This window comes from Salvelinus alpinus, chromosome 11 (assembly GCF_045679555.1).
Source record: "Salvelinus alpinus chromosome 11, SLU_Salpinus.1, whole genome shotgun sequence".
NCBI classification, from domain to species: Eukaryota; Metazoa; Chordata; class Actinopteri; order Salmoniformes; family Salmonidae; genus Salvelinus; species Salvelinus alpinus.
In genome coordinates, this window is record NC_092096.1 from 22,916,597 (window position 1) to 22,925,659 (window position 9,063).

Here is a 9,063-nt window from a genome sequence, read left to right on the forward strand (position 1 = left end):
CAGCTGCGTTCTCCAACCGGCTCACAGGGAAGTAAATGTCAGACATTACAGGAATTTATGTACCAAGGAAATCGGAAAATATAAATATTCATCTGACAGTTTTCTCCACAGTCACAAATAATGGAGTCCGATGGGTTTTCAGTCTGAGGAGATGGAATTCAGCCTCAAGTCGTTTTTTTTCACCCAAAGCTTTTATTTGTAGAGTTTGGATTTGAACTTGGAATTTAAGAACGGCAGTATTTACCCATAATGTTTTCCCTAACAAAGAATCTGTACCTTAATTGTTAGTATTGTTGTTGTTTCAGGTGGTATTAAAGGCAGATGTGGAGATCTTGAAGAAGAAACTGGAGTTCTACTCTAAAGTGCAGAAAGGTGATTACGTTTAACCAAATGGACTATTACTGTTTTGAAGGTGCACTCTCTACGGAAATGTCATTTCTCTGTCCCCTAGTGGCCACAAAATGAAATACACTAACAATAGTGGCTCATACAAAATGACTCACGAACGCAGTTCTATTTAAGCCAGTGCAGTACACTCACCAAGACCCTCTCCCCTTAGTCCTTCTTACCAGAAACAGGTGCTACATCTTCAGCTGGAATTCTGTAGTTGGTTAAAACTCAACAGTATGTTTGGAGTGGAGCTCTGAAGCGAGGCCCGGAGCGGCAGCTAGCCTAGCGGTTAGAGTGTTGGGACAGTAACCGAAAGGTTGCTTGTTTGAATCCCCAAGCCGGCAAGGTGGAAAAAAATCTGCCCTTGAGCAAGGAAGTTAACCCCCACAATAACTGCTCCCTGGAGGCCGATGACGTTGATTAAAGCAGCCCCCCGCATCGCTCTGATTCAGAGGGGTTGGGTTAAATACAGAAGACACATTTCTGTTGAATGCATTCAGTTGTGCAACTGACTAGGTTTTCCCTTTCCCAGCATGCAGATTAAGGAGGAGTTCAGGAAGCTTCACCACTTACTATGAGAGGAAGACGAGGCCAGGATAGCTGCCCTGTGGGAGGAAGAGGAGCAGAAGAGTATGGTTCTGAGCCCAACCCCACAGCAGTATAACTCTTTATTGATCTTCCAGAACCAAGTACACAAGGTCAGATCCAGAGCTTGTTTCAGGAGCGCTGATCGATGTGGCAAAGCACCTTCGGCAACCTGCAGTTCACAGTCTGGGAGAAGATGTAGAATATGGGCCAATACAGTGAGCATTGCCGTATGACCAAACAAGCATTGAGCGTCAATAGTTATCTAAAGAGTCTCTGTTCTCTCTTTGAAGCTCCTGTGTTTCTGGACCCCAACACAGCGAGCCAATATGTCATCCACAGGAGGCTGCTGAGGGGAGAACGGCTCATAATAATGGCCAGAACTGAGCAAATGGAATGACAACAAACACATTTGATACCATTCCACTGATTCCGCTCCAGCCATTACCACAAGCTCGTTCTCCACCATTACGTTTCCACCAACCTCCTGTGATCCTGTCTGAGGATCTGGGCCTGGTTTCCCAGTTGCAATGTATCTGAAGCATTACCATGATTGTACCAAATGCATCTTTATTTAGTGTTTCCCAAACAAGCACGTAGAGACAGCGTTCGCTAGGTGCATCGTTAGACCATGTGTTGATACTGATAGGATCCAAAGAAAAGTAGCGCTGCTCTGGGATCAGTTTTCTCCATTCAAATCTTACCTTCACATTAGTATTATTCCACAATACTGACGACGGATCAGTTCCTAGAGAGATATTACCACCTATGGCTGCAGATATTCTAATGCTTACCCTATAGTAATGCACTATATCACAGATTGGGCACGTTGTCACACATCATGAAACACATTGAGGCTAAAATTACAGACAGTAGCCTAGTCGCAAAATGTAACTCAATTGATTGAACATGAAATTGATTGAAATATGATTGAAATAGGCTACATGGCCCTATATAGGCTATGTCTCTTTTAATGCAGTCATCTCAGTTTTCGTTAGAAGCATCATTTTATCCTTCACTTGTTTGTAACAATTGCAAAAACTTTGGCAACTTTGTATTTGGAGTCAACTTCGTTCTGAAGTTATCGGCAGTCACATCAAACAGATAGCCTAAGCATCTTGATTCTATGCTTATTAACGGAGATCTTCTGCAGAAGGGCAAAAAAGGGCAACAAAAAAAAGCCTCCAACGTTGCATTTTGGCTGCTCTACGAGTGGTCTAGATCACTGTTAGATGTGCGAAGGTTTTTAAGAGCCACGTTACTGATGAAGGCTACTAAAGATACATATTTACAGAAGGTTATAATTAGGGTCTTAATGCTACGAAGGCTCTGGAAAACAAGACCCTGACCTTTGCCAGTGACTGTCAGAACCAACAGCTTCCTGACAACCCAGAGAGGTTGAAAGAAAATGACTTGGGATACGGACAATTCCGTATTTTTTCTGCCGTCCTGGGATCTGAAGGCTTTAACTCAGCTAGGACAGTGAAGAGGGTTAACGTTACCTGGGTGGTCTCTGAGTCTATCCACAGAAAATGAGTTGTAAAGAGTGGAGATAACAGTGTATTCTGGTGTATAAATTGTACAAAAAACTGAGACGACGAAGAAACATACTTGGAAATGCAGGAACCTCTAATCACCCCGGACATGTACAGAAACAGTTGGGGAAGATCTGAGTGCAGCTGGACTGGGACAAAGGAACACTGTCTTTCTCTGATCCCGATGAGAACACACACCTACACACGTTCACACACACTTTCATTAAGAACGGCTTTCCATACATCAATGTTACCATCTAAGGGTCTTACCTGTGAAGGCCTTTGGAAACATGGAATAGCACAGCTACAGCTGATACCAACAGTGGGACACCGCTTGCTTGTGATTAGGGTTGCAAAGGTAGGGGATATTACTGGAAACTTTCTAAGTTAACCAGTAAACTACCATAATTTGGGTATCTTTCAAGGATTTATGTAATCTATCACTAGACATCACAGGCGTCTGTAATAATCTCTGGCCCTCAGTGGAATAAATATGAAATCATTGAATAACACAATTTTTATCAATAAAAAAATTCATGACAAAGCTATAAAACATGATCCTAAATATAAACCATCAACTTAGTGAATACCATTGGTGTTTAATATGAGGGTTTAGTATGAAATATCTATATTACATGTTTTTACCACTGCCACCAGTTTGACGCCAAAACTTGCATTTATTTGACTAAGTCAATATGCGTTTGTTGTCAATGTTTCGGCGTCAAACTGGTTGAAAGGGTTGCAGAGTTAGTTGAAAATAATGCTATTTTCTCTTCATTAATTAGGCTATTTTTTATTTCACCTTTATTTAACCAGGTAGGCCTGTTGAGAACAAGTTCTCATTTACAACTGCGACCTGGCCAAGATAAAGCAAAGCAGTGCGACACACACAACAACACAAAGTTACACATGGAATAAACAAACATACAGTCAATAATACAATAGAAAAAGTCTATATACAGTGTGTGCAAATGAGGTAGGATAAGGAAGGTAAGGCAATAAATAGGCCATAGTGGCGAAATAATTACAATATAGCAATTAAACACTGGAGTGATAGATGTGCAGAAGATGAGTGTGCAAGTAGAGATACTGGGGTGCAAAGGGGAAAAATAAATAAATAACAGTATGGGGATGAGGTAGTTGGATGGGCTATTTACAGATGGGCTATGTACAGGTGCAGTGATCTATGAGCTGCTCTGACAGCTGGTGCTTAAAGCTAGTGAGGGAGATATGAGTCTCCATCTTCAGTGATTTTTGCAGTTCGTTCCAGTCATTGGAAACAGAGAACTGGAAGGAAAGGCGGCCGAATTGGCTTTGGGGGTGACCACTGAACTATACCTGCTGGAGCACGTGCTATGGGTGGGTGCTGCTATGGTGACCAGTGAGCTGAGATAAGTCGGGGCTTTACCTAACAAAGACTTATAGATGACCTGGAGCCAGTGGGTTTGGCGACGAATATGAAGCGAGGGCCAACCAACGAGAGCGTACAGGTCGCAGTGGTGGGTAGGATATATGGGGCTTTGGTGACAAAACGGATGGCACTGTGATGGACTGCATCCAATTTGCTGAGTAGAGTGTTGGAGGCTATTTTGTAAATGACATCGTCGAAGTCGAGGATCGGTAGGATAGTCAGTTTTACAAGGGTATGTTTGGCAGCATGAGGGAAGGATGCTTTTTTGTGAAATAGGAAGCCGGTTCTAGATTTAATTTTGGATTGGAGATGCTTAATATGAGTCTGGAAGGAAAGTTTACAGTCTAACAGAACGCCTAGGTATTTGTAGTTGTCCACATATTCTACGTCAGAACCGTCCAGAGTGGTGATGCTGGACGGGCGGGCAGGTGTGGGCAGCGATCAGTTGAAGAGCATGCATTTAGTTTGACTTGCATTTAAGAGAATTTGGAGGCCACGGAAGGAGAGTTGTATGGCATTGAAGCTCGTCTGGAGGTTAGTTAACACAGTGTCAAAAGAAGGGCCAGAAGTATACAGAATGGCGTCGTCTGCGTAGAGGTGGATCAGAGAATCACCAGCAGCAAGAGCGACATCATTGATGTATACAGAGAAAAGAGTCGGCCAGAGGATTGAACCCTGTGGCACCCCCATGGAGACTGCCAGAGGTCCGGACAATAAGCCCTCCGATTTGACACACTGAACTCTGTCTGAGAAGTAGTTGGTGAACCAGGCGAGGCAGTCATTTGAGAAACCAAGGCTGTTGAGTCTGCCGATAAGAATGTGGTGATTGACAGAGTCGAAAGCCTTGGCAAGGTCGATGAATACCCCTGTGGTTATGATATCGTTTAGGACTTTGAGCGTGGCTGAGGTGCACCCATGACCAGCTCGGAAACCAGATTGCATAGTGGAGAAGGTACGGTGGGATTCAAAATGGTCTGTGATCTGTTTGTTAACTTGGCTTTCGAAGACCTTAGAAAGTCAGGGTAGGATAGATATAGGTCTGTAGCAGTTTGGGTCTAGAGTGTCTCCCCCTTTGAAGAGGGGGATGACCACGGCAGTTTTCCAATCTTTGGGGATCTCAGACGATACGAAAGAGAGGTTGAACAGGCTAGTAATAGGGGTTGCAACAATTTCGGCAGATAATTTTAGAAAGAGAGGGTCCAGATTGTCTAGCCCAGCTGATTTGTAGGGGTCCATGTTTTGCAGCTCTTTCAGAACATCAGCTATCTGGATTTGGGTAAAGGAGAAATGGGGAGGCTTGGGCAAGTTGCTGTGGGGGGTGCAGGGCTGTTGACCGGGGTAGGGGTAGCCAGGTGGAAAGCATGGCCAGCCATAGAAAAAATTCTTATTGAAATTCTCAATTATCGCGGATTTATTGGTAGTGACAATGTTTCCTAGCCACAGTGCAGTGGGCAGCTGGGAGGAAGTGTTCTTATTCTGCATGGACTTTACAGTGTCCCTGAACTTTTTTGAGTTTGTGCTACAGGATGCAAATATCTGTTTGAAAAAGCTAGCCTTTGCTTTCCTAACTGACTGTGTATATTGGTTCCTAACTTCCCTGAAAAGTTGCATATCGCAGGGGCCATTCGATGCTAATGCAGTACGCCACAGGATGTTTTTGTGCTGGTCAAGGGCAATCAGGTCTGGAATGAACCAAGGGCTATATCTGTTCCTGGTTCAAAAATGTTTGAATGGGGCATGCTTATTTAAGATGGTGAGGTAAGCACTTTTAAAGAATAACCAGGCATCCTCTACTGACGGAATGAGGTCAATATCCTTCCAGGGTACCCGTGCCAGGTCGATTAGAAAGGCCTGCTCGCTGAAGTGTTTTAGGGAGCGTTTGACAGTGATGAGCGTTTGGTCCCGTGTGGCTCAGTTGGTAGAGCATGGCGCTTGCAACGCCAGGGTTGTGGGTTCATTCCCCACGGGGGGACCAGGATGAATATGTATGAACTTTCCAATTTGTAAGTCGCTCTGGATAAGAGCGTCAGCTAAATGACTTAAATGTAATGTAAATGATGAGGGGTGGTCGTTTGACCGCAGACCCATTACGGACGCAGGCAGTGAGGCAGTGATCGCTGAGATCCTGGTTGAAAACAGCAGAGGTGTATTTGGAGGGCAGGTTGGTTAGGATGATATCTATGAGGGTTCCCGTGTTTACGGATTAGGGGTTGTACCTGATAGGTACATTGATAATTTGTGTGAGATTGAGGGCATCAAGTTTAGATTGTAAGATAGACCTTGAACCATAAGGTCTATCTGCTAGAAGCTCATGGACAATTTCTACACAGATATAATAAATTAATACTACATAGGAATAATCATTTAAAAAAAATGAAGTATAAATTACCAAAATTACGATAGATTACGATAGATTTTCTGTTAATTACCAAAATGACTGAAGATTCCGGTAACTTTAGTAAATTACCGGTAGCTTTGCAACCCAACTTGTATATTGATTTTCCTTGATATTTAAACTGTTGATGAGACATGGATTAGAGAACATTGACCTTTTCCAGGTAGGGGAGTGTTTCATCTCCTGCCTGTTTGACTTTCTATTTGACGTTTGGGTTTGTCAGACTTCTGCTTCAGTTTTCTCAGTGTAATAACTACTGTATGTACAGCATTACTATGGAAACCTATTTTTCACATACAGTGAAATAGTCTCTTCGCTGCATTTTGTTCTACTGTGCATTTTGAAGGGGTTTCATCTTGGAGTAAACATCCTAAAGTACAGTTGTAAATAAAGCCGTTGATGGATAAGAAACCCTGGACTCTTCCCTGGACTCTTCCCTGGACTCTTCCCTGGACTCTTCCCTGGACTCTTCCCTGGACTCTTCCTTGGACTCACTCTCTGTCATGACATTCTTGCCACCCTGTCATGAGTGACAAAGAGAAAAAGACTGACAGAGAGAATCTCATAAATGTAGGCCTATTGTCTGTATCTGTCACTGTCTGTCAGTGTTCATTCTGCCCATCCATCTCGTCTACCTCCCTAGCATCATCAGGGCATTGACAGGTCTTCTACTATTTCTGCTGTGCCTCTCAGTAGGAGAGCTGATGGAAAGACAACGCTGTACGCTAATGTATTTGATGTCAGAAACATTCAAGCTGACCCGTATCCTCCATCTCCTTTACAGACCATTTTACACCTGGGGGCGCGTTCAGCGGGGCACACCGTTTCCTCAGGCCTTACAGGTGGTGCACAGGTTTAGTGCCTAAGGTGTTCACCCAGGAACAAACCGTGACATGGTCTCAAATCCCACAGTCTGCCAGTACAACGTTTTAACGTTTTATGAATAGTGGAGCAATGGCTGGATGCTTAAATGTGATGATGCAACACTCCTCAGCAAAGAAAGCACTGGAGTGTCGTTATGGGTTAATACTGGGAACCCCGCTCTTACTATTGAATAATGCTGCTAGCATGACCAGATTGTTTAAGTATGAGAAATGAGCAGGTGTGTTCAGAAGCTCAGGTGTGGTTTAGAGGGCTAATGCTGGTTTTAGGTCCCAGTGATGTGTCCCTGTGCAGAGATGGGTCTGACCTAGGTCCCAGTGATATGTCCCTGTGCAGAGATGAGTCTGACCTAGGTCCCAGTGATATGTCCCTGTGTAGAGATGAGTCTGACCTAGGTCCCAGTGATATGTCCCTGTGCAGAGATGGGTCTGACCTAGGTCCCAGTGATATGTCCCTGTGTAGAGATGGGTCTGACCTAGGTCCCAGTGATATGTCCCTGTGTAGAGATGGGTCTGACCTAGGTCCCAGTGATATGTCCCTGTGTAGAGATGGGTCTGACCTAGGTCCCAGGGATATGTCTGTGTGCAGAGATGGGTCTGACCTAGATCCCAGTGATATGTCCCTGTGTAGAGATGGGTCTGACCTAGGTCCCAGTGATATGTCCCTGTGTAGAGATGGGTCTGATCTAGGTCCCAGTGATATGTCCCTGTGTAGAGATGGGTCTGACCTAGGTCCCAGGGATATGTCCCTGTGCAGAGATGGGTCTGACCTAGATCCCAGTGATATGTCCCTGTGTAGAGATGGGTCTGACCTAGGTCCCAGTGATATGTCCCTGTGTAGAGATGGGTCTGATCTAGGTCCCAGTGATATGTCCCTGTGTAGAGATGGGTCTGACCTAGGTCCCAGTGATATGTCCCTGTGTAGAGATGGGTCTGACCTAGGTCCCAGTGATATGTCCCTGTGTAGAGACGGGTCTGATCTAGGTCCCAGTGATATGTTCCTGTATAGAGACGGGTCTGATCTAGGTCCCAGTGATATGTCCCTGTGTAGAGACGGGTCTGACCTAGATCCCAGTGATATGTCCCTGTGTAGAGACGGGTCTGACATAGGTCCCAGTGATATGTCTGTGGGTAGAGTACAGTATCACCCTAGGCTGTAAGCCAGTTTAGAGCTCTGATGAGAGATCAGAATCACAATCACATGTATTCACCAAGTACATTGACTTGGTGAGATGGTGCAGCCAGCATTAGACAAAGTACACAAAACAGAATACGGACAAAAAAATTACACAACGTCTACATACAATATAAATTCAGTTAACCTAGAATTTTAAGAGAGTAGTGAATTTACAGTGGAATATATCTACAGGCTATATGTAGAGGGCAGAGTGCAATAGCTGGTGACTATATGTAGTAAGTGCATGTACAGTTTGTATATACAGTGTTGAACAGAGTACATTTGCAAAATAATGCAGGTTGTACTGTTAGTCAGTGCTGTGGTGATCACAACAACCGTTACCCGGCTTCACCTCATTATTCCTAATAGCAAAGATAGTTTCTGTTAGTTCGTTTGCAGAGGTTGGTAACACTATTCAAAAGTGTCAGACCAATTGCCATTCGCTGCAACATATACCCAGAAATAAGGTCTTATTTTCAGCCCATCTCACACCTCCTCACGTTGTCTCCATGTAACTGTGACATTAACAAGAACACACTGCTTTGGCTAAATGTTTTTTTTAGAGAGACTTTAAATAGACACAAACACAACCACAGCCATTAATCAGGTCCTCTCTGCGATGGGTTCAGATAAGCCGGCTGATTCGCCGTTCAAGGACGCTGCGAAGGTCGCCGCGGCGCTGCAGATCG